Consider the following 25,756-nt stretch of genomic DNA (forward strand, 5'->3'; position numbering starts at 1 on the left):
GCAATACCTGACCCAAGGGTAAATCAGAACAGATAGGGAAAAATCCCATGAAGGGTTAACAGCAGCTGCAAAAGAAGGTTTTGAAATGCAGATAGCCTTTATCAAACAGGCGTTAAGAAAATAGCTTGTGACTATTCAAGCTGTAAAAGTGATGAATGTCTTTTAAGTCACAGCAGATTGAACTTTTAGTTATATGGAAAAAAGCAATATTTTGCACCTTCTTTGAAGTTAATTATTTTAGTAAGCAGCTAAAAAAGAATGGCTAGGATCTTCAACTGAATTGGGTGACAAATGTTTAGGTGTGAAATTCTGCTGACACCAGGTGAATATGGGAAGCTGGAGACAACGTGACAACGGGAACACACGTTAGCCTCAAATCGTAATCAGAGTTCTGAGCTGGGGGCACTATTTGGTAATAAAGCAACTTTAGAAATGACAGGAACCGGATGTAAAACCCCTCTGGGATCAAAGCACTTTTGAACATCACAAAGGAAACAATGTAATCAGAGTTCGATGAGCTGAAGTCATGCTCAGTATGAATACATAGTCGTGTTAAAAATAATTCAGATTAAAGGTACCTTGTACAATCAAGAGTAAAATAAAGTTACTTTACGATAATATCATATAAACTTAATAACTGCTGGAAGGGGAATATAGACCCTAAATCGAGGACAGCCAGCAGAGTCAGCTCTCATAGCTGCCCTCAGTCATGGGAGGGATAGAGCATAGAAACTGAACAGAACAGCAAATCCATCTGAGGAAGAACAAAAGTTAAAGAAGAGAGATTGTCAAGGGGGACCTGAAGGTCTTTTCAACCAACCAAGAGAATCCAAAAGCAAGATCTTTTAACTTTTCTGTAAAGACAGTGATTGCATCTTTTAAAAGAAAAATATAATAACAAAATAACTTAAAAGTTTTAACCTGAAACAGTGGTATTACAAAGTCTACTTTACTTACTTAGCAATGCGTTACCCAGGATCAATGCTACTAAGCGGTAAGTAGATTAAATTCTTCGATGAAGATATGGGTTATACCGGGGATAATTTGAAATTGTAGTTTGACCTGAATAGCACCCACTTAAGTCTGCATCGGAGTCAGGGAGTGAGAATCCCTGCTCACCATTTAGAATGTCTCATTGACCCTTTTTGGTACAGGGGGAATTCTAAGAATAGTGGTGTGTTTTTTACTTCAGAATGGGACCCTTTTCTGTTGACGTGGGGCACCCCCTGATGGCCTGGTGAGTGCACGGCGACTTGCTTGCAGGCTATCAGCCCCTGGACCTGGGACATCCCGGCAATGCCGGAGAATCCTGCTGCAAGGGCATCTTGTTGGGTCTGACCCAGGTCAAAGTTTATATTGTTCGTTCCCCTGGCAACCAGGGTATCCGTAACCAGCAGATGCTCCTGAGGACTGTGGCCTGTGAGATGCCGCACAGGTCCCCGCTTGAGCCCTGGAATGGTCCCGAGATGTAAACATTCAGGGCTGCGGTGACCGGGGGTCTGAGAGGGTCCTCCTCCTCCACATGGTGCCAAGTCTGCAAGGACATGACTCAGGTGCCGCACCGTCTGCTTGTTGAGACGCATCCTCCTGCCACATGCGCTGTCCGTTATCTGCCCTAAAGACCAGCGACGCTTGTACACCGTGGGCCGTGGTGGGCCTGCCCCTTTCGGTCTCACCCTGGCCTGACGGGCGGCCGGGTCCTCAGGATGTGGAGGTGGGAAATTGCAGGTGCGCCTTGAGTCTCTGTCGATGCTGCTGCTGCCGCCATCTCCGGCATCTAGCCGCTCACCCTACCAATAGCACCCCTCCGGCAAGTTCCGCAAGGCCCAAAATATTGTCCATACCATTCAATATCCGTAACGAATTCGGAGAGGTGTGAAACTGACAAACAGCAATGTATTTCACCCCGGGACCCTCCAGCCCCCTATTGCTCTCCTCTCTCCCCTTCCCCCTCCCCCGGCAAACACTGCTCACAGACACCAGGGCCCTTAATTGGGATTTTCTTTTAAATGTAGTCACTCTTGTGACGTAGAGAAAGGAAATAGCATTTCATTACCGGCAAGATCAGTTAATCTGTGCTTTACTGCTGTTGGCTGAGTGATCATTATTGACCAGGACAACAGGAATATTCTTTCTTTTAAATTTAGAGTACCCAATTAATTTTTTTTCCAATTCAGGGGCAATTTAGTGTGGCCAATTCACTTACCCTCCACATCTTTGGGTTGTGGGGGCGAAATCTACGCAAACACGGGGAGAATGTGCAAACTCCACACGGACAGTGACCCAGGGCCGGGATCGAACCCGGGTCCTCAGCGCCGTGAGGCAGCAGTGCTAACCACTGCGCCACCGTGTCACCCTTGACAGGAATATTCCATGGCTCTTTGTTGCCGTCTAACCTTTCTTTGGTCCACCCGAAGGGGGCCGACGGGGCCTTGGATTAACGTCTCAGCTGAAAGGTAGCACCTCTGACAGTGCAGCACTCCTTCGGTACAGATCTGAAATGCCATGATAAACTACATCCTCAAGTCCTGGAGCAGGATTTGAACCAACAATTTTGAGGAAGAGAGAATTGTATCAAGGACAGCAATTAAACTGCTATCAATCGTTTTCCATCCCTCGGCAGTGTGGTGAAAGAATCAAGGCCGTTAAATATCTCCTCACTTACCTAGACAACAGGCAAGAAATGAGCGAGGCAGATCTGACTGTGGAAAAAAGGTCAGCTTTCATTATCGACCACCTTTGCTCCAAATCCCTTGATACCCAACCTAACAAAAATCTATCGATCTCAACGCTGAAAGCTCCAACTGACCCTCAAGCCTCCACATAGGATTCTCGCACAGTGGAATGATTACAGCACAGCTGGAGGCCAATCAGCCTGCCATGCCCATGCTGGCTCCCTGCCAGAGCAACTCAGCCAGACCCACTCCCCTGTCTTTTCCCTGTAGCCCCACAGTTATTATCTCCTAAAGAATCCTAGATTTTGAACACCCTTTGTGTGAAGAGGTGCTTCCTGATTTCACACCTGAAGAGCCTTCATTTTAAAGCCAATTAATTCAAAGAACAATACAGCACAGGAACAGGCCCTTCGTCCCTCCAAACCTGTACCGGTCATGATACCACCTTTGGCCAAAACCCTCGGCACTACTTTCTCTGATTCTTCTCTATGGAACCGTTTTAGGATTTTAGCCGATCAGATAAACCCTGGATTTTCCAAACATCATGTGGCTCCGAAATTCACGGGTAGTAAAGCTTCAGACCGCCCACTGTGTTTGGCGAGATCTCACCTCTTTTTGTTGGCAATAATCTAGATGCATACGCCTTCCTGTAACACTGCTGCCCCCTAAAGGACTGAAAATGCTTGTGCATGTGAAGTCAAATGAGGGAGGAATGATCCAATAGTGAGCCCACTTTTCTGTCGCCAATGCAGAATAGCTTTACAAAGAGTCCCCTCAGCTAAGAGAAGGAAAGGGATATTTACTTTTACATTTTTGTTCGACAATAACTCGCTCACTCAGACTGGGTTCTGCCAACAACGCTCAGCTCCAGACCTCATTACAGCCTTTTTCCAATCAAGAGTTGAACAGGAGAGGTGAGGTGAGAGTGACTAATGCATTTTGGAAGCTCTAATGCAGGTAGGGAATATACAGTGAATGGTAGAAGCGTCATGAGCATTGAAAGTCAGAGAGATCTAGGTGTACAGGTCCACAGGTCACTGAAAGGGGCAACACAGGTGGAGAAGGTAGTCAAGAAGGCATACAGCATGCTCCCCTTCATTGGCCGGGGCATTGAGTATAAGAATTGGCAAATCATGTTACAGCTGTATAGAACCCTGGTTAGGCCGCACTTTGAGTATAGTGTTCAATTCTGGTCGCCACACTACCAGAAGGATGTGGAGGCTTTAAAGCAGAGATTTACCAGGATGTTGCCTGGTATGGAGGGCACTAGCTATGAGGAGAGGTTGAATAAACTCAGTTTGTTCTCACTGGAACGACGGAGGTTGAGGGGCAACCTGATAGAGGTCTACAAAATTATGAGGGGCATAGACAGAGTGGATAGTCAGTGGCTTTTTCCCAGGGTAGAGGGGTCAATTACTAGGGGGCATAGGTTTACGTTGCGAGGGGCAAGGTTTAGAGGAGATGTACGAGGCAAGTTTTTTACACAGAGGTTAGTGGGTGCCTGGAACACACTGCCGGAGGAGGTGGTGAAAGCAGGGACGATAGTGACATTTAAGGGGCCTCTTGACAAATACATGAATAGGATGGGAATAGAGGGATACGGACCCTGGAAGTGTAGAAGATTTTAGTTTAGACGGGCAGCATGGTCGGCACAGGCCTGGAGGGCCCAAGGGCCTGTTCCTGTGCTGTACTTTTCTTTGTTCTTTGTTCTTTGACTGCCCTTGATGTCATACAACACTCGACCGAGTGTGGTATCAAGGAGCCCGAGGAAAACTGGAGTCAATGGGGATCGGGAGGGAGTCATACCTGGCACACAGTAAGATAGGTGTGGTGGTTGGAGGTCAATCATCTCAGCTCCAGGACATCACTGCGGGAGTTCCTCAGGACAGCATCCTAGACTCAACCATCGTCAGTTGATTGAATAATGACCTCTATGATTAATAAGTCTATGTACGGCAGAGGTTGATAGATTTCTGATTAACAATAGCATAAAGGGTTATGGAGATAGTGGGTGTAAAGGCATCGAAGTGTTCCACCAGCCATAATCGTATTGGATGATGGAGAACGTTCACCAGGCTGAGTGGCCTACTTCTGCTCCTATGTTCCTGTGCAATGTTTATCACTGTAAATAAAAGCTTATAAGTATATAAAGATTAGTCTCCATCTCAATGGAGACTTGGCGGAGAGATGGCAGATGGAGTTTAATCCGGACAAATGTGAGGTAATGCATTTTGGAAGGTCTAATACAGTGGTAAAATATACAGTAAAAGGCAGAACCCTTAAGAGTATTGACAGGCAGAGGGATCTGAGTGTACAGGTCCACAGGTCACTGAAAGTGGCAACGCAGGTAGAGAAGGTAGTCAAGAAGGCATATGGCAGGCTTGCCTTCATCAGCTGGAGCATTGAGTTTAAAAGTTAGCAAGTCAAGTTTGAGCTTTAGCGAACATTAGTTAGGTCACACTTGGAATATAGTGTTCAATTCTGGTCGCCACACTGGCAGAAGGATGTGGAGGCTTTGGATGTTACCTAGTATGGAGGGCATTAGTTACAAGGAGAGGTTGGAGAAACTTGGTTTGTTCTCACTGGAACGAAGAAGGTTGAGGGGCGACCTGATAGAGGTCCACAAAATTATGAGGGGCATAGACAGAGTGGATATTCAGAGGCTTTTCCTCAGGGTAGAGGGGTCAATTACTAGGGGGCATAGGTTTAAGGTGCGAGGGGCAAGGTGTAAAGGAGATGTACGAGGCACTACAGAGGGTAGTGGGAGCCTGGAACTCGCTACAGATACAACATGGTGGAATTTAAAATACAGATGGAGGGTGAGAAAGTAAAATCAAATACTAGTGTTTTGTGTTTAAACAAAGGAGATTACAAGGGGATGAGAGAAGAACTAGCTAAGGTAGACTGGGAGCAAAGACTTTATTGTGGAACAGTTGAGGAACAGTGGAGAACCTTCCAAGCGATTTTTCATAGTGCTCAGCAAAGGTTTATACCAACAAAAAGGAAGGACGGTAGAAAGAGGGAAAATCGACCGTGGATATCTAAGGAAATAAGGGAGAATATCAAATTGAAGGAAAAAGCATATAAAGTGGCAAAGATTGGTGGGAGATTAGAGGACTGGGAAATCTTTAGGGGGCAACAGAAAGCTACTAAAAAAGCTATAAAGAAGAGTAAGATAGAGTATGAGAGTAAACTTGCTCAGAATATAAAAACAGACAGTAAAAGTTTTTACAAATATATAAAACAAAAAAGAGTGGCTCAGGTAAATATTGGTCCTTTAGAGGATGAGAAGGGAGTTTTAATAATGGGAGATGAGGAAATGGCTGAGGAACTGATCAGGTTTTTTGGGTCGGTCTTCACAGTGGAAGACACAAATAACACACCAGCAACTGATAGAAATGAGGCTATGACAGGTGAGGACCTTGAGAGGATTGTTATCACTAAGGTGGTAGTGATGGGCAAGCTAATGGGGCTAAAGGTAGACAAGTCTCCTGGCCCTGATGGAATGCATACCAGAGTGCTAAAAGAGATGGCTAGGGAAATTGCAGATGCACTAGTGATGATTTACCAAAATTCAGTCGACTCTGTGGTGGTCCCGGTGGATTGAAAATTAGCAAACGTGACACAACTGTTTAAAAAAGGAGGTAGGCAGAGAGCAAGAAATTATAGGCCAGTGAGCTTAACTTCGGTAGTAGGGAAGATGCTGGAATCTATCATCAAGGAAGAAATAGCGAGGCATCTAGATAGAAATTGTCCCATTGGGCAGATGCAGCATGGGTTCATAAAGGGCAGGTCGTGCCTAACTAATTTAGTGGAATTTTTTGAGGACATTACCAGTGCAGTAGATAATGGGGAGCCAATAGATGTGGTATATCTGGATTTCCAGAAAGCCTTTGTCAAGGTACCACATAAAAGGTTGCTGCATAAGATAAAGATGCATGGCATCAAGGGTAAAGTAGTAGTATGGATAGAGGATTGGCTAATTAATAGAAAGTAAAGAGTGGGGATTAATGGGTATTTCTCTGGTTGGCAATCAGTAGCTAGTGGTGTCCCTCAGGGATCTGTGTTGGGCCCACAATTGTTCACAATTTACATAGATGTAGAGCGAAAAGTGCAGAGGATACTGGAAGTCTGCAGAGGGATTTGGATAGATTAAGTGAATGGGCTAGGGTCTGGCAGATGGAATACAATGTTGACAAATGTGAGGTTATCCATTTTGGTAGGAATAACAGCAAACGGCATTATTATTTAAACGTTAAAATATTAAAGCATGCCGCTGTGCAGAGAGACCTGGGTGTGCTAGTGCATGAGTCACAGAAAGTTGGTTTACAGGTGCAATAGGTGATTAAGAAGGCAAATGGAATTTTGTCCTTCATTGCTAGAGGGATGGAGTTTAAGACTAGGGAGGTTATGCTGCAATTGTATAAGGTGTTAGTGAGGCCACACCTGAAGTAGTGTTCAGTTTTGGTCTCCTTACTTGAGAAAGGATGTACTGGCACTGGAGGGTGTGCAGAGGAGATTCACTAGGTTAATCCCAGAGCTGAAGGGGTTGGATTATGAGGCGAGGTTGAGTAGACTGGGACTGTACTCGTTGGAATTTAGAAGGATGAGGGGGGATCTTATAGAAACATTTAATAGGGCAGCACGGTGGCCTAGTGGTTAGCACAACCGCCTCACGGCGCTGAGGTCCCAGGTTCGATCCCGGCTCTGGGTCACTGTCCGTGTGGAGTTTGCACATTCTCCCCGTGTCTGCGTGGGTTTCGCCCCCACAACCCAAAAATGTGCAGAGTAGGTGGATTGGCCACGCTAAATTGCCCCTTAATTGGAAAAAATAATTGGGTAATCTAAATTTATAAAAAAAAAAAAAAAAAAATAGAAACATTTAATATTATGAAGGGAATAGATAGGATAGATGCGGGCAGGTTGTTTCCACTGGCGGGTGAAAGCAGAACTAGGGGACATAGCCTCAAAATAAGGGGAAGTAGATTTAGGACTGCGTTTAGGAGGAACTTCTTCACCCAAAGGGTTGTGAATCTATGGAATTCCTTGCCCAGTGAAGCAGTTGAGGCTCCTTCATTAAATGTTTTTAAGGTAAAGATAGATAGCTTTTTGAAGAATAAAGGGATTAAGGGTTATGGTGTTCGGGCCGGAAAGTGGAGCTGAGTCCACAAAAGATCAGCCATGATCTCATTGAATGGCGGAGCAGGCTCGAGGGGCTAGATGGCCTATTCCTGCTCCTAGTTCTTATGTTCTTAATATTGACATTTAAGGGGCATCTTGACAAATACATGAATAGGATGGGAATAGAGGGATTTGGACCCCGGAAGGGAAAGACGGGCAGCATGGTCGGCACAGGCTTGGAGGGCCAAAGGGCCTGTTCCTGTGCTGTACATTTCTTTGTTCTTTGTTCTAACTATTAGAGATACAATGTGGGTCAGGGATTCTAGATCATAGTGCCAAAGTGGCTGAAAGTGAAATAGAGATAGAGTGGAAGACAAGAGAGGAAAAAACAGGGTGTATCTGAGTATCACTTGAAATAAAAATTCAAGAAGGAAAACAAGAAGGAATTGCATTTATGAAATGTCTGTGGTGTTCTGTAAAGAAGGCTGTGTGTGTGTGAATGATTTAATTAAACTGGGAAAAGCTTACTAGAGACAGGTCATCTGGGGGGTTTAAGACATGAAAGAATAGTGGTGTTAAGTTTGTACATTTGTAATGAGATATTATGGTGGAGGTAAAATAAGTAATTACAGTGAGGTAAAATAAGATAGGTTGGGTCGAAGATTTACAATTTTAGGTAAATTAAGAGTTTGTTTGAATATCGAAGGGAAATCAGAGGTGACAAGACATTGTTTGAATCTTACAGGAGTTCCGTGGGTAACCAGTAGAGGGCATATTACATTTTGCTGACCCAAAAGCAGAGACAAAATAGGAACATTAAAGATTTTATATTTGTAAGAATTTGAGTTTCAAAGAGAACAGTGTAAGGGCAATGGAGCCTGAGATGGAAGAGGCATTTTTTGTTTCAAAAAATAAGCGTGGCACTTACTCTAAAAACCCTTTGGTTGTCCAGTCAATTTTTAAAGTAACTCACAGCAGCTCTCAGGATTAAATCGCAAGTTTAGTTTATTCACACATTCAAAACTGGGGGGGGGGGATGATCATATCTTCACATGAACACATAAGTATACGGTAAGAGGTATGAGAGAGCGACTTTAAAACTGTGAAGAACGTAAGAGTAAAAAGAATCACAGAAGAATATCGAAGTTTACATGATTTCCAGAGTACAAGAAGTTCAAATCAAGAGAGAGTTCCCTTACAGTGTGGTTGCAGTTCAGACAGGCTCCTGGGTAATGGCAGAAAAGTGGAATTGCTTTAAATATGGGGTATGATTTAACAAAATGGAAACAAAGTCTCATAGCGAGCGTGTTTAACCGCGTGTTTCCCGGAGCTCGCAGCGCCGAGAAACAGCCAACATTTAACACACCCCAGGTTAGATAGGGGCTGTCAACACGGAATGCTGGTCATGGCTGCACATCGCCCCTTGTTCTACACTGAGGAGCTCCGCTGGCCAGAACTCCTCGGTGTAGCGAATGATCAGGACACCATTTCTAAATGGCATCCTGATCATTGGAGCCCCTGATGCACCCTCCAAGCCCCAACTCACTATGAGGGGGTCCCCAGCCCCCCCCCCCACTCAAACACCCACACAGGGCACCCCCAGTCCTATTACCTCTGCATGGAAAATGCCAGCTTAGCACTTTGGCAGTGCCAATCTGGTACCCTGGCCATGCCCCTGCCAGTGCCATCCAGGCTGGCAATGCCAGGGTGCCCAGGTGACACCAGCAGTGCCAAGAAAGTTAGCACCTGGGGGCCTCCAATCCCTTGGGAGGCCCCCATGAATGCCCTTCTGTCTAGTCCCCGTTTGTGGAGACCAGTGCTGAACGGTACTTGCCGGAGGCCTCCGAGGTGACGGGGATAGATCCCAACACCTCGGGTATCTCAGGAAGCTGCATATTAAAGTGAGACTAGCTGTCTCGCTCTGATATGCAGATTTGCCAAAATGCGATACATCACAATGTCTCGCGGGATCGTGTTAGATCGCATGCGGCGTTGCGAGCCAGGTAGGTCCTGGGAGTGGCACCTCCCAGCTTCTATTGGCTCCATTGCGCCGCAGCATGCTGCCTTTCCGGCGCAATGGAGCCATTCGATTACACCCAGTAGGCTGATATTCTTCCATCGGGCAGGAGATACAGAAGTCTGAGAACACGCACGAACAGACTCAGAAACAGCTTCTTCCTGCTGTTACCAGACTCCGAAACGACCCTCTTATGGACTGACCTCATTAATACTACACCCCTGTATGCTTCACCCAATGCCGGTGTTATGTAGTTAGATTGTGTACCTTGTGTTGCCCTATTATGTATTTTCTTTTATTCCCTTTTCTTCCCATGTACTTAATGATCTGTTGAGCTTCTCGCAGAAAAATACTTTTCACTGTACCTCGGTACACGTGACAATAAACAAATCCAATCCTATCCAATCAGAGACGGGGTGGGATTTTCCAGCCCTCCTGCCAGACGGATCTTCTGCTCCCACTGAAGGTGACCCCCTGCGACGGGTTCCCTGGCAACGGGACGGGCGAGCCACGCAAAGCGACATGAGTGGGATGGGAAGATCTCAACGTGGGGCAATGGTAAACGGCCTCCGCCACTGGAATACGGGGGATGGGGGGGGGGGGGGGGGGGGTGTCAGAAAATTCCGCCTATTGTCTGCTGGGAAGGCAACGATTGAAAATGTCCAGAGACACAGGCTTCAAAAAGGTCAGACTCGTAGCTGGCTGCTTCGAAAGCCTGGAGTCCTGGAGTAGATCAAGATGGCGGTGGGAAAGGGATGGGGCGCTGGATGGAGGCACTGGATTGGGGATGGTGGGCACTGGATAGGGGATGGTGGACACTGGATTGGGGATGGTGGGCACTGGGTGGGGATGGTGGGCACTGGCTAGGAGATGGTGCACACTAGATTGGGGATGATGGGGTGGCACAGTGGTTGGTGCTGCTGCCTCGCAGCTGCAGGGTCCCAGGTTCGGTTCTGACTTTGGGTTGCGGTCTTTGTGGAGTTTGCCCTTTCTCCCTGTGTCTGCGTGGGTTTCCTCCCATTGTCCAGGGAGATGTAGATTGGGTGGATTGTCCATGCTGAATTGCCCTTGGTGTACAAGGGGTCGGGTTAGGTTGCGGGGTTAGGGTGGAGGTGTGGCCTTGGGTGGGGTGCTCTTTCCGGGGGCCGGTGCAGACCTGGTGGGCCGGACAGCCTCCTTCTGCACTGCAGATTCTATGATTCCTGATGTTTTCAGGTTGGTATTTAATCAGCAGATTGCCATGTGAGGTCAAAAGTGTAATATTAATCGGCTTTCCAAAGGCTAGAAGCTTGGGTCTTGTGATGCTGCCCATCAATGAGTTAATTGCTGCTCAACAAGCAGTTTCTCTGCTTCTGGCCAAAATCCATTGTTCCCCTTGGAGCAGGATGGTGGCTGTTAGCGTCTCTGCAGGTACAATGGGTTTCAATATCTTCCGCTTCGTTATAACCCGGGTTTGCGGAGGCACATCTACTAGCCCTGTGCTTTAGTGGATTAGAATATGTGCTAACAATGAAACGTGAAATTACAAAAGGGTGAAGGTTGAACTACTTTGTCCTTGGAACTGCTGTTGGACATGTCCAGAATCCGTGGTCAATCCGGTGAATCATGTGACCTGTGGCAGTCATATTTTGGTTCGGCAAAGTACACATTGAAATCGCAAAATTAATTTGAGCGATATACTACACATCATGGAAATCCGAAATAAACCCAGAGGTTTTTCCAGAATTTTCTGTTTTTATGTAGAAAAATAAAGTTTGATTTACACAGTTTATGACCTCTTCATGTCTTCGGTACACGTCACAAATAAATTGACTTGGGTCAAACAAGGGTGAGAATCTCGAGTTTCACAAGGCCAGGGCGGGATCAGTGTCACAAGTGATTCATTTCCTGGAGAATATTAAACATCTGGAGCATGCAGAGGACACCAGTCTACTGAGTCTCTTCAAGCCAGAATTGAATCTCTTTCTGTCTGGAACAGGTTTCATCGACTGGAATTTTCAAAAGATTTTTAAAACCTCATCAAGGCTCCTTCGCCAGCACCTTCCAAACCCGCGACCTCCATCACCAAGAAGGACAAGGTCAGCTGGCATATGGCAGCACCACCTGGAGGTTCCCACCAAGCCGCTCACCACCCGGGCTTGGAAATGTAGCCCCGATCCTTCACTGTGGCTGGGTCAAAATCATAGAACCCCCTTCCCTAACAGCACTGTGGTGTGCCTACATCTCAGGGACCGCAGCGGTTCAAGAAGGCAACTCACCACCTTCTGAAGGGCAATTAGGGATGGGCAATGCTGGGACTAGCCAGCAATGCTCACGTCCTGTGATAGAATTAAGTAACAGTTTGGTGCTCAGATATGAGGTGGGCAACTTGGCACTTCCCTGCTCTGTGCCCATTTGCCAACAAGATCCCAACCTGGAGTCATATTGAATGAGGGTGGCTTGGGGTTGTATTGAGCGACTACCTGCCAGGAAATAGCGGGCAACTGATTAAGGCGACAATTGTAACTTAGGGGGCCTATTTCAAGGCTGGTAGCAAATTTCCAATTGACAATGTCGCCGGCACATCTTGGCCTGAACTAAGCTCTTAGCCAACATGCTGGGCTAGAGGCAGAAAGGTCGGGGGCGGGGGGGGGGGGGGGGGGGGGGGGGGGGGCGGGGGGGGAAGCAATGGACCTTGTGAGGAGCCCTCGCATGTGCCACCAGGCAACATAGCAGCCAATGGCTATGAGGCTGCTTTTCCAGGATTGTGGCCAACACCGACTTTTTATAAAGTGAAAACAGACTTACTTTCACTTGCCCCCCACAGTTTCTACGTTCACCTCAGCAGCCCCCACCTCAGCCTGTGAGGCTGCCAATCACTGGGTTGCGGAGAGTTTCCCAGTGGCGTTCCAGCATTAAAGGTCCACCTGCTGCGGCCGATTGGACGGCGAGACTGCTCCCAGGCCTTTAGTTGGCTTGGGCATTCAAAATTTCACTAGGCATGCCTTACAAGGCCAGGACAAAATTATCAGGGGAAGGGATAGAATGAACAAGATCAAATTGTTTCCCTTGGTAGAGAATTCTCGAACCAGGGGACATAGATTCAAGATAAGTGGCAGAAGGTGTAGAGTTGACGTGAGTAAGAACTTTTTTACGCACAGGGTAGTGTGTGTCTGGAAATCACTGCCCAAGTTGGTGGTGGAGGCAGAGACCCTATTCTCTTTCAAAAAGTACCTGGATTTGGACCTTCGGTGCTGTAAGTTACAGAGCTACAGGAAGGTGGGATTAGAAAGGGTACTTGGGTGTCCTAGGGCTGGCATGGACAAGATGGGTTGAATGGGCTCCTTCTGCGCTGTAATCTTTCGATGATTCTATGACATCGAACTAGCCCCTATTTCCACTTCCAGACCCCAAATAAAAATCCAGCCCGATCTCTCTATAAAAGGGAAGTATTCCATGCCGTGTTCATTTGTTCTGTATGTGAGTCTGTTTACTATTGATGCTCACTGTGCTTGGTTGGTTAAACCTGGCTGTGGATTCAGAGGAAAGTAAATAAAGCCGTAGGGACATAACTGGAAGCCGGAGACGGATGGAGCAGATATTTAAAAGCACTGTGAATAAACCTGTTACACGCACATAGCAACTAGTGTAATCTCTGAGTGGGTCTGTGATATAAAATATGCAACACTGCTATCTCCTGTACTTTTTTAATTAGGCAATGAAAGAGAAACTTGCCAGATTTTCTTCGGACCAAATCCCCCCCCCCCCCCCCAAATTGATCTGTGTTTTTACCTAAGTCGCAGCCTCTGTCGGGAGATCACATGGTTTCAGGCGAGCTAAAAGGTGCCTGTATTGTGTGTTATAATATACACACAAGTATATGATGGTGCATAGACACACACTGACTGACACACTGAAAGACCCAATCAACACACAGAACACAGCAGCCAATCACCAGACAGGACACGGCCACTCTAAAGCCAGAGGGCACTAGTTTTCCCGCTCATTCGGGATGCAGCCTCTGAGACAGCCAGAGCCAGTAATCAGTAGCACGAACATCTACCATGTGCGAGCAGTATAGTCTGGTCAGGTTAGCCATAGGTCTTCAGTCAACCTAACATAGTGTCGACCCACAGTGCAAGTATGTGTAACAGCTCATAGTTGAATAAAATAGAGTTGTACTTCTACAAGTGTTGGTAGCCTGTCTCTCTCACTGCTCTGGTAAACGCAGTCCTCGCAGACCCAGCATACCCAACACATCATTTTGATGCACAGATACCGCAGCTGTGTGTGAGAGGCGATGGAGAATCCTGGATTCCTTACCTCTCCATCGTTGCTCATTTGTACTGGGCGTTCATGAATACTTTTATAATCCTCATCTGACCCACTGTAGTTAGCTTGAAGTGGCAGGTGCTGTGAAACATCTGAGAGAAGCCAGATAGAAGCATGTCCAGGGACAGCTTGAATGGGCGACAGGGCAGCCTTTTGGTGAAGATCAAGCCCGTGATCTTCAATCTGAGTATGTCTCTCTTGTGGGGACCACGAATTGGATTCAATTTGAAGCTGAATTGGCTTTTGGAGCAAGGAGATGGATTAACGGCTTGCCCCATCCACTCTGCACATTGACTTTGCGACTTTGAGAAAATAATACATTTCTTTTTTTAAAAGAGAGTGAGAGCTACAGTTGCAATGGACTCACACGAACTTGTATCCCATGGAGTATAGGGCATTTAGGGGTGATCTAATTGAGATGCTTAAGTTAGGGCAGCACGGTAGCATTGTGGATAGCACAATTGCTTCACAGCTCCAGGGTCCCAGGTTCGATTCCGGCTTGGGTCACTGTCTGTGCGGAGTCTGCACATCCTCCCCGTGTGTGCGTGGGTTTCCTCCGGGTGCTCCGGTTTCCTCCCACAGTCACAAAGATGTGCAGGTTAGGTGGATTGGCCATGATAAATTGCCCTTAGAGTCCAAAATTGCCCTTAGTGTTGGGTGGGGTTACTGGGTTATGGGGATAGGGTGGAGGTGTTGACCTTGGGTAGGGTGCTCTTTACAAGAGCCGGTGCAGACTTGATGGGCCGAATGGCCTCCTTCTGCACTGTAAATGCTATGAGAAATCTATGAGAAAGATGATTAAAAACAGTTGAAAGGGTAGATAGGGAGCAGACACAGTAAACTTTCTGTTAGAAACTGGAATTCTCCACGAACCGGACATTCTGGGGCAGGATTCTCTACTTCAGAAACTTAGGGCACGATTCTCCGGCCTCATTACGTCAATCCCTGGATTGTTTACCCATTCCGGGGCAACCCTTGTCCTTGGCCCTCTGCCCCAACGACCACCTATAACCCCCACGGACTGCTGAAGCCTCTGGCCATGTGGCTGAAGGCTATCGCTAAGAGGGAATTGGCAATCATGGATAACTGAGCACTTCACACATCCCAAGTGGATTCCCATGGGTAGGTGGGCCATGTAGCATGTGGGAGTCATTGCCCAGAATGCCAATCACACCTTGATGCTTGAACACTGCGGGAGGCAACACCACACACGCAGCAGCCAACGTCCGAACACCCAGGAGATGGGACACAGCTCCGGGGACATGTCCACGGCCGGAGGGTGGGTGGGTGCCATGGGGAGGGGGATGCCTGGAGAGATGGGCCAAGGGTTCGGAGGTCAGCCCGCATTGCGGAAGAAAGTGACAGAGGCGTCATAATGGTTCTACACAAAGGTGTTTAATGTGTTTTACAATCCCCCCCAATCTCCAGATGCTGCCGCCTCCCCCACTCCTCCAACCCTAACTCCATCCCCTCCCCACCCCCTACATACCTCCCCCCCCCTCCTCACCCCCCCCCCCCCCCCCCCCCTCCAGTGCCCTCAGTGATCCTCAACATGCCTGGCCCTCCTAACTCGACCACTACGTGGAGAAGGTAGTCAAGAAGGCATACGGCATGCTTGCCTTCATTGGCCGGGGCATTGAGTATAAGAATTGGCAAGTTATGTTGCAGCTGTATAGAACCTTAGTTTGGCCACACTTGGAGTATAGTGTTCAATTCTGGTCGCCACACTACCAGAAGGATGTGGAGGCTTTAGAGAGGGTGCAGAAGAGATTTACCAGGATGTTGCCTGGTATGGAGGGCATTAGCTATGAGGAGCGGTTGAATAAACTCAGTTTGTTCTCACTGGAATGACGGAGGTTGAGGGGCGACCTGATAGAGGTCTACAAAATTATGAGGGGCATAGACAGAGTGGATAGTCAGAGGCTTTTCCCCAGGGTAGAGGGGTCAATTACTAGGAGGCATAGGTTTAAGGTGCGAGGGGCAAGGTTTAGAGGAGATGTACGAGGCAAGTTTTTTTTACACAGAAGGTAGTGGGAGCCTGGAACTCGCTGCTAGAGGAGGTGGTGGAAGCAGGGACGATAGTGACATTTAAGGGGCATCTTGACAAATACATGAATAGGATGGGAATAGAGGGATACGGACCCCGGAAGTTCAGAAGATTGTAGTTTAGTCGGGCAGCATTGTCGGCACGGGCTTGGAGGGCCGAAGGGCCTGTACTTTTCTTTGTTCTTTGTACATCTAGGTGTCTCTGCAAGATGCACATCTGAGGTGGAGGCAGACAATTGTTTACCTTGTCCCGTGGCCTTTGATGCCCCTGGCGGGCGTCCTCTGGGGCGGGGGGGGGGGGGGGGGGGGGGGTGGTGTTAGAGGCTGGAGTGCTCCGGCTCATTTGTCAACGGCGCATGCACAACCGCGCACCCTGTCCCGTGTGCTGGCTCTGAGACACGGCCTCATGAGAGGGTGGAACTAGGGGAAGCCGGTGGTCACCGTCGCCATTTCATGGGACAGGCCCAGCTTGGCACCTCCCGATCGGTGCCCATAAGGCCCTGGAATCCACTTTGGGGTGGAGGGGCAGCTGGTTCGAGCCCCAGCTCCCCTGCAGCTTCTGGCTCTGTCAGCCTTGCCGATTCCCCATAGTCCGCACCATCGTGTCGACGCCCTCGGTGATGCTCCGCAGCGCCTCAGCCATTCCCATGAGAGAGGGACATGTCCCGCAGAACCTGATCAAGGTCAGCCTGGTACTGGGTCACATCCCCCAGTGCGTCAGACATCCTGCCGAGACCCTCAGCCACGGCCGTCACCGATTGCGCGATGCCTTGGACACCTTCGCTGACGTTGCTGACGTTGTGCACCAGGCTCTCCATTGCGGTCGCCACCCTAGCAGTGTTGGCCTCGGTGCCACGGTTTGCCAGCGCCGTCTCCTGCGCCCGTAGCCTCTGGGATTCCAAGCGGCTATGGATCTGCTGGAGAGACGCTGAATCCCTCTGAATGGTCAGCATCCCCGAATCTTGGGACTGGTCTCCTCGGCGACATTCTTGCGAGCTGGCCGGGGTTGGCTGAGCAAGTGCATCGTAAGTGCTGCTTGACCGTGTTAGCGGGGGCTTGGTGAGCGCGGTTTCGGCGAGCCTTCATTTGCGATGAGAAGCTCGTGAGGCCTCATTAAATGGACCAATTAACGTTGAATAGCGTTGCCGGCCTCGCTGGGCCGTGCGCTGGGAAGCTCGCGGCAATTCCCGCTCACTGCCACACTTAGAAATCTTTCCGGAGAGTCGCGCCCTAAGTGCTGACCTCATGACTGAATCAGAAAACTTCCACGACATCAAAATTGGCGCCTGTCCCGGACCAATTTATTCACAGTTAATGGGCAGCATCGATGCCACGCGGAACACCATCAATTCCAATTTAAAACGGTGTTGGATTCACCGGGGTCGGGATTGAGACTTGAGAGGCTGACAAGCTGTAGCCAAATCGTAACACTCCACTCCCCACACACACTCATCCTAACCAACAAGGTGGCACTGGTTCCGCTGGAGCGCGCCCATCCCGTTGATGGGTTCCGTGACCATCCACCCCAATCCCACCTCCTGGCTGCCCCCCGCTACTCCCCCTGGCTGCTCCCCCCCCTCCCATGCTACTCCCCCCCGGTGTTACCGGCAGCACCCCGGCTAACAGCACAACTGTCGTCAAACTATAGCGATGTTGGTCACTTTTCCCTATCGCTCCCTCTGCAGCCACGCCGCATCGTTCCCGATTTTTAATACCACAAGTGAACCTTGCCGTCGGTATTCCCTCCCGGTGGAGGTGGAGCATCGCGGGAGCCCCGGGGAATACCGGGTCAGGCCGGTGAATGATATGCCAACTCCGTTTCCTGTACATGTGGAGTGGAACGCATTGACCAGATCATGGCATTCCGTGGGGCGCCCAGCAACGGCCACCATTTTTGCCTCACGTGCAATTCTTCGCCCAATCGCCTTTCATGATTCCGGCATTACTGGATGGAGAATCCCGCCCCTGATGTTTCCCGAATATAAATTGACACTTTACCAACCGGAAGCAATGATGATATTTTTCAGACCCATGCCTGTATACTGTATTATTGCACACAGATTTATATTGTAATGTCGTGTTGCAAAGTTAAAAGTAAAAAGATTCTGTTCTTTACTTCCTGAGTGTTTACATATTGGTTCATGCTACAAGGCTCACACTGTTACATTGGGAAATGTAACTCTTTGTTAACCAACACTTTTGATTGATTGGCACCATCCACTCCGGGTAATAAATATCAAACTGCACCTCCTCCACTGCAAGGCGTCCAGAGCTAGAGGCATATCTTAAAATTAGGGCTAATAAATTGTTAAATTGTTCAAGACGATAACAACAGATAACATCTGAATGCTCCTAAAGTAAAGTAAAAAAAAGTCATCTTTATTGCTTCCATTAACACTGCAATGAAGTTACTGTGAAAAGCCCCTAGTCGCCACATTCTAGCGCCTGTTCGGGTACACTGAGGGAGAATTCAGAATGTCCAAATTACCTGACAAGCACGTCTTTCGGGACTTGTGGGAGGAAATCGGAGTCCCCGGAGGAAACCCACGCAGACACGGGGAGGACGTGCAGACTCCGCACAGACAGTGACCCAAGCCGGGAATCGAACCTGGGGCCCTGGTGCTGTGAAGCAACTGCACTAACCACTGCGCTCCCTGTGTCTGCGTGGGTCTCACCCCACAACCCAAAGATGTCCAGGCTTGTTGGATCGGCCACACTGAATTGCCCCTTAATTGGAAAAAAAAATTGGGTTCTCTAAATCAGGCATTGCCAAAGTCGGGAGCGCGACCTGTGGGTGGGTCACGGGCCTGTGGCGGGCGGGTCGCAGAGCTGTCCGTCGTGGCGCAAGCAATCATGCAAATCTGCGCTCAACAGCCGCAACAGCTTTTAACTATGTTGGCTGCAAGAGGCCTTCAAAATGGCCACAAACATATTTTAAAAACGCGCCCGCATTTTTAAAAATCTGGTCGCAGCCTTTTTGAAGGACGTTTGCAGCTGGCATTGTCAAAAACCGGCTGCAGAAAGTTCAGGGAGAATGATGTGATTGGTTGCTTTCTGAACTTTGATGCTGATGAAGTGGAAGTCTCTTACTCCAAGAATGGTGGGTGATCCAACAATGGTTTCACCGCAGCTGTAACTTCAAACAAGAGATGTCAACTTTTTTAATCTTGATGTTTAAACATTCCAAAACAAAGTGCCTGCAGGTCATTTTGGGAAGCTTTATCAATTCATTGATTTTTAAGTGTCTTTTATTTTTTTACATTTTCAATTGAAATGTTTAAGTGAAATGTGGTGAACCTCCAATTTCTAGAGGATGAAAACATTATCAGTTTCTGCATTTTTTTTCCTGTTAAACTTCATCAAATAAATATCCCTGAACTTGTAAAACAGCCGGCTGCTGCGGCTATTGCCCGCAAATTTGCGCAATCGAAGACGCGGAAGATTTTTTTTAAAATTCAATGTGATCTTCCTGCCTGAAGGGAGGTAGAGAGCAGGTCATGCCCCCTGAACATTGACATCACATGCTTTGGGCGCAATTGCCATTCCTCCATTTTGTCAGCAGCAAACAAGGTAAGAGAAAATGGTGGGTCGCAAAGGTTGGATGGTGTGGGTTGCGAAGATTGGCCGGGTTGGGTCCCGAAGGTTGGACAGTTGGTAAAAATGGGTCCCCGGAAAAAAAGTTTGAAAAACAATCCTCGAAATATATATTTACAAAATTCAAAATTCTTGAAAACAACTACAGCCATACAGGCTAGACCAGAGGAGCAAATCATCACTTCTGATGTCAACCAATAGGTGGCGATGTTGCCTGTATACATACACTTCAATAAGTCATAGAACATAGAACAGTACAGCACAGAACAGGCCCTTCATGTTGTGCCGAACAATGATCACCCTTCCACGTAACCCGTATACCCATAACCCAACAATCCCCCCATTAACCTTACACTACGGGCAATTTAGCATGGCCAATCCACCTAACCCGCACATCTTTGGACTGTGGGAGGAAACCGGAGCACCCGGAGGAAACCCACGCACACACGGGGAGGATGTGCAGACTCTGCACAGACAGTGACCCAAGCTGGGAATCGAACCTGGGACCCTGGAGCTGTGAAGCATTGATGCTAACCACCATGCTACCGTGAGGCCCTCCCTCAGTGTCTCTGTCTCTGTCTCACTGAGACACTGTCTCAGTGTCCCTTGTCTCTGCAATGATTAACTTTGAAGTAAAGATCTTGGTTGATCTAAACAACATAAGTCACTTGCCCACGCTCCAGGAAAGTCCAAAGGGCTAGCTGAACATAGTAGATCTATTGTGCTGCATTTTGGGGCAGTGGCGAGGTGGGTAGCATGCTTGCCTCTCAGAATATTGAGGAGTCTCTCTCAATCACTTAAACACACCAGTGCCGAGAGAGTGCTGCACTGTCAAAGGGTCAGTACTGAGGGAGTGCTGCACTGTCAAAGGGTCAGTACTGAGGGAGTGCTGCACTGTCAAAGGGTCAGTACTGAGGGAGTGCTGCACTGTCAGAGGGTCAGTACTGAGGGAGTGCTGCACTGTCAGAGGGTCAGTACTGAGGGAGTGCTGCACTGTCAGAGGGTCAGTACTGAGGGAGCGCCGCACTGTCAAAGGGTCAGTACTGAGGGAGTGCCGTACTGTCGGAGAGTCAGTACTGAGGGAGTGCCGCACTGTCAGAGGGTCAGTACTGAGGGAGTGCCGCACCGTCACAGGGTCAGTACTGAGGGAGTGCTGCACTGTCAGAGGGTCAGTACTGAGGGAGAGCTGCACTGTCAGAGGGTCAGTACTGAGGGAGTGCTGCACTGTCAGAGGGTCAGTACTGAGGGAGTGCTGCACTGTCAGAGGGTCAGTACTGAGGGAGTGCTGCACTGTCAGAGGGTCAGCACTGAGAGAGAGCTGCACTGTCAGAGGGTCAGTACTGAGGGAGTGCTGCACTGTCAGAGGGTCAGTACTGATGGAGTGCTGCACTGTCAGAGGGTCAGTACTGAGGGAGCACCGCACTGTCAGAGGGCAGTACTGAGGGAGCGCTGCACTGTCAGAGGGTCAGTACTGAGGGAGCCCTGCACTGTCAGAGGGTCAGTACTGAGGGAGTGCTGAACTGTCAGAAGGTCAGTACTGAGGGAGTGCTGCACTGTCAGAGGGTCAGTACTGAGGGAGTGCTGCACTGTCAGAGGATCAGTACTGAGGGAATGCCACACTGTCAGAGGGTCAGTACTGAGAGAGTGCTGCACTGTCAGAGGGTCAGTACTGAGGGAGTGCCGCACTGTCAGAGGGTCAGTACTGAGAGAGTGCTGCATTGTCAGAGGGTCAGTACTGAGGGAGTGCTGCACTGTCAGAGGATCAGTACTGAGGGAGTCCCACACTGTCAGAGGGTTAGTACTGAGGGAGTGCTGCGCAGTCAGAGGGTCAGTACTGAGGGAGTGCCGCACTGTCAGAGGGTCAGTACTGAGGGAGAGCCGCACTGTCAGAGGGTCAGCACTGAGGGAGTGCCGCACTGTCAGAGGGTCAGTACTGAGGGTGTGCTGCACTGTCAGAGGGTCAGTACTGAGTGAGCACCGCACTGTCTGAGGGTCAGTACTGAGGGAGTGCTGCACTGTCAGAGGGTCAGTACTGAGGGAGTGCTGCACTGTCAGAGGATCAGTACTGAGGGAGTGCCGCACTGTCAGAGGGTCAGTACTGAGGGAGTGCCGCACTGTCAGAGGGTCAGTACTGAGGGAATGCTGCACTGTCAGAGGGTCAGTACTGAGCGAGTGCTGCACTGTCAGAGGGTCAGTACTGAGGGAGCGCTGCACTGTCAGAGGGTCAGTACTGAGGGAGTGCTACACTGTCAGAGGGTCAGTTCTGAGAGAGTGCTGCACTGTCAGAGGGTCAGTACTGAGGGAGTGCCGCACTGTGTGAGGGTCAGTACTGAGGGAGTGCTACACTGTCAGAGGGTCAGTTCTGAGAGAGTGCTGCACTGTCAGAGGGTCAGTACTGAGGGAGTGCCGCACTGTGTGAGGGTCAGTACTGAGGGAGTGCTACACTGTCAGAGGGTCAGTGCTGAGGGAGTGCTGCACTGTCAGAGGGTCAGTACTGAGGGAGTGCTGCATTGTCAGAGGGTCGGTACTGAGGGAGTGCTGCACTGTCAGAGGGTCAGTACTGAGGGAGTGCTGCATTGTCAGAGGGTCAGTACTGAGGGAGTGCTACACTGTCAGAGGGTCAGTGCTGAGGGAGTGCTGCACTGTCAGAGGGTCAGTACTGAGGGAGTGCTGCACTGCCAGAGGGTCAGTACTGAGGGAGTGCTGTACTGTGAGAGGGTCAGTACTGAGGGAGTGCTGCACTGTCAGAGGATCAGTACTGAGGGAGTGCCGCACTGTCAGAGGGTCAGTACTGAGGGAGTGCCGCACTGTCAGAGGGTCAGTACTGAGGGAGTGCTGCACTGTCAGAGGGTCAGTACTGAGGGAGTGCCGCACTGTCAGAGGGTCAGTACTGAGGGAGTGCCGCACTGTCAGAGGGTCAGTACTGAGGGAGTGCTGCACTGTCAGAGGGTCAGTACTGAGGGAGTGCCGCACTGTCAGAGGGTCAGTACTGAGGGAGTGCTGCACTGTCAGAGGGTCAGTACTGAGGGAGTGCCGCACTGTCAGAGGGTCAGTACTGAGGGAGAGCTGCACTGTCAGAGGGTCAGTACTGAGGGAGTGCCGCACTGTCAGAGGGTCAGTACTGAGGGAGTGCTGCACTGTCAGAGGGTCAGTACTGAGGGAGTGCCGCACTGTCAGAGGGTCAGTACTGAGGGAGTGCTGCACTCCTTCCAAACCTGCGACCTCGACCACCCAGAAGGTCAAAGGCAGTAGCCCCACAGAGGCATAGTGTTGTTGATACTGGACTAGTAATCCAGAAACCCAGGTAATGCTCTGTGGGCCGGAGTTTGAATCCCACCATAGCAGATGGTGGAATTTGAATTCAATAAAAAAAATCTGGAATGGAAAGTCAGATGATGACCATGAAACCATTGGCCGAATTCTCCGACTGTTGGCTGGCGGCGGGATTGTCTGGTGCCTCCCGCGGGTTTCCCGGCGGCGTGGAGTGGATTCAATGCGAATTCCCATTGACAGCAGTGGGAGCAGAGAGCCCCCCCCCCCCCCCCCCCCCCCCCCGGCAGCGGACAGCATGCTGCCTCCTGCCGCTGAGAAACACGGGGCTGGGTGTCCGGAGAAACCGGCCCATTGTCGATTGTTGTAAAACCCCATCTGGTTCACTAATGGCCTCTGGGGATGGAAATCTGCCACCCTTACCCTGTCTGCCCTACCTGTGACTCCAGACCCTCAGCGATGTGGTTAACTCTGAACAGCCCCTCTGAAACGGCCTGACAAGCCCATCAGTTCCAGCGCAGTTAGGGATTGGCAACAAATGCTGCTCTTGTCAGCAGCGCCCACATCTCATGAAAGAATTTTTTAAAACATGGGAACAGAACTGGCTGCCAAATCATTCCCCATCCCGACTTGGAACGCAATCGCTGCTTCTTCACTGTCACTGGGTCAGAATCCTCGAAACAGCCCCTGACAGCACTAATGCTACCAAGCCGCCAGGATTGGCCTGGAGTCTCCAGGCGTTAAGGATCAATCTCCTGGCCGCTGCTGTCTGCCACTCTGGAGTAAGATCATCAGGATATTAAAGAAGATGGAGGGGGGGGGGGGAGGTTTTTTTTGGTCATTTTCGTGCACATTAATTTTTACCAGTTATGAAATGGAAAAGAAGAGACTGTTTGGCTGACAGTCAACCACCATCCAATTGGGCAATGAAATGAAAAAAAGATGAAACTCGCTTATTGTCACGAGTAGACTTCAATGAAGTTACTGTGAAAAGCCCCTAGTCGCCACATTCCGGTGCCTGTTCGGGGAGGCTGTTACGGGAATCGAACCGTGCTGCTGGCCTGTTTGGTCTGCTTTCAAAGCCAGCAAGTTAGCCCAGTGTGCTAAACAGTGCTAAACAATGAGTCTTTTTGCTTCCCAGTTGACGTAGGAAGGAAGTGAGTCACAGAGATGTGTGTGTAGGCAGAGGAATGGCTGGACAAGCCATGTGATGAAACTTCCAGGAATGCATTTAATCACATTGGGCAGCCCCAGACAGCAGCGTGGAACTGGAACCTACATCAGGTGAGCTGCGGTGGTTCAAAAGAGCAGTTCACCGCCCCTAGGAAAAGGGACAAGTGCTGGCTTCGCCAATGGGGTAGGCCACATCCTACCAAAGATTCCCATTCGTTTCCTTTTCCAGTTCACACTATCTTCAAGGCTAGTTGCTCCTTCTAGTTGTTGAGGGACCCTGATGCGGTGCTAATGCTTAAAGAACTCCAAGTACCTAACAACCACCCCCTCTCTGTCTGCAGCAAAAAGAAAGCTAGCTTTCAATGCCAACCGTACTAGGCTAACTCGGCGCTAATTGTGAAGGTGTTTTCACAAGGGATTAACGGGTAAAAGTAACTAACCTTTTCAATGGATGAATCCTGACTAAATTACCTTCATTCTGACAAGCTGTCTGACACCATTAACTCTATCTGCAAACATCACTCACAGGGTGGGACAGTTTGGTCAGGAGGTTTAATGCCCTCATTTCCCTTTTATCTTTCCTCAGCTGCCCATAGCCAGATGTTCATGAATTTGTTCCGAGTATTTCAGCTGTGTAACATCTGCTTTCTTTTGGTGGTGGTGGTGGTGGTGGTGGGGGGGGGAGTACGAGACTTTTGATGTGGCTGTTCATTTGATGGGCTAAATATTCCCCAAATTGGGCGGCACGGTGGTGCAGTGGGTTAGCACTGCTGCCTCACGGCGCTGAGGTCCCAGATTCGATCCCGGCTCTGGGTCACTGTCCGTGTGGGGTTTGCACGTTCTCCCCGTGTTTGCGTGGGTTTCACCCCCACAACCCAAAAATGTGCAGGTTAGATGGATTGGCCACGCTAAATTGCCCCTTAATTGGAAACAAAAAATAATTGGGAACACTAAATTTATAAAAAGTAAATAAAATATTCCCCAAATTTTCACTTTTATTTGTTAGAATTTGCAGAAAACACCAGGGTCAAATGTCAATAATTGGATTTCTATGTGTTGAAAAAAATGAAAATCACTTATTGTCACGAGTAGGCTTCAATGAAGTTACTGTGAAAAGCCCCTAGTCGCCACATTCTGGAGCCTGTTAGGGGAGGCTGGTACGGGAATCGAACCGTGCTGCTGGCCTGCCTTGGTCTCCTTTAAAAGCCAGCGATTTAGCCCAGTGAGCTAAACCAGCCCCTAGCTAAACCAGCCCCTGTTGTGTGTATGTGTGTGTCTATGTGTCTCTGCCGCTGTGTTTGGGTGGCTCTATGCGTGCATGTGGGTGTCTATTGTATTTCTTTGTCAGTCTACAGTCCCATCACTTTAGGGATATCTTCAAAGCATCCCTGGAGAGATCAAACATCGGCATCATGGGAATCTCTGGTTTGTGACCGATCAAAAATGGAGGAGGTTAGTTCCGGGAGGCACTGGGCCCATTGAGAGACTGCGCAGGGAGGCCACACAGAGGCATAATCGGGGCATTGGAAAGAGCGCACAAACCTCCAAA

Source organism: Scyliorhinus canicula, chromosome 14 (genome assembly GCF_902713615.1).
Source record: "Scyliorhinus canicula chromosome 14, sScyCan1.1, whole genome shotgun sequence".
NCBI classification, from domain to species: Eukaryota; Metazoa; Chordata; class Chondrichthyes; order Carcharhiniformes; family Scyliorhinidae; genus Scyliorhinus; species Scyliorhinus canicula.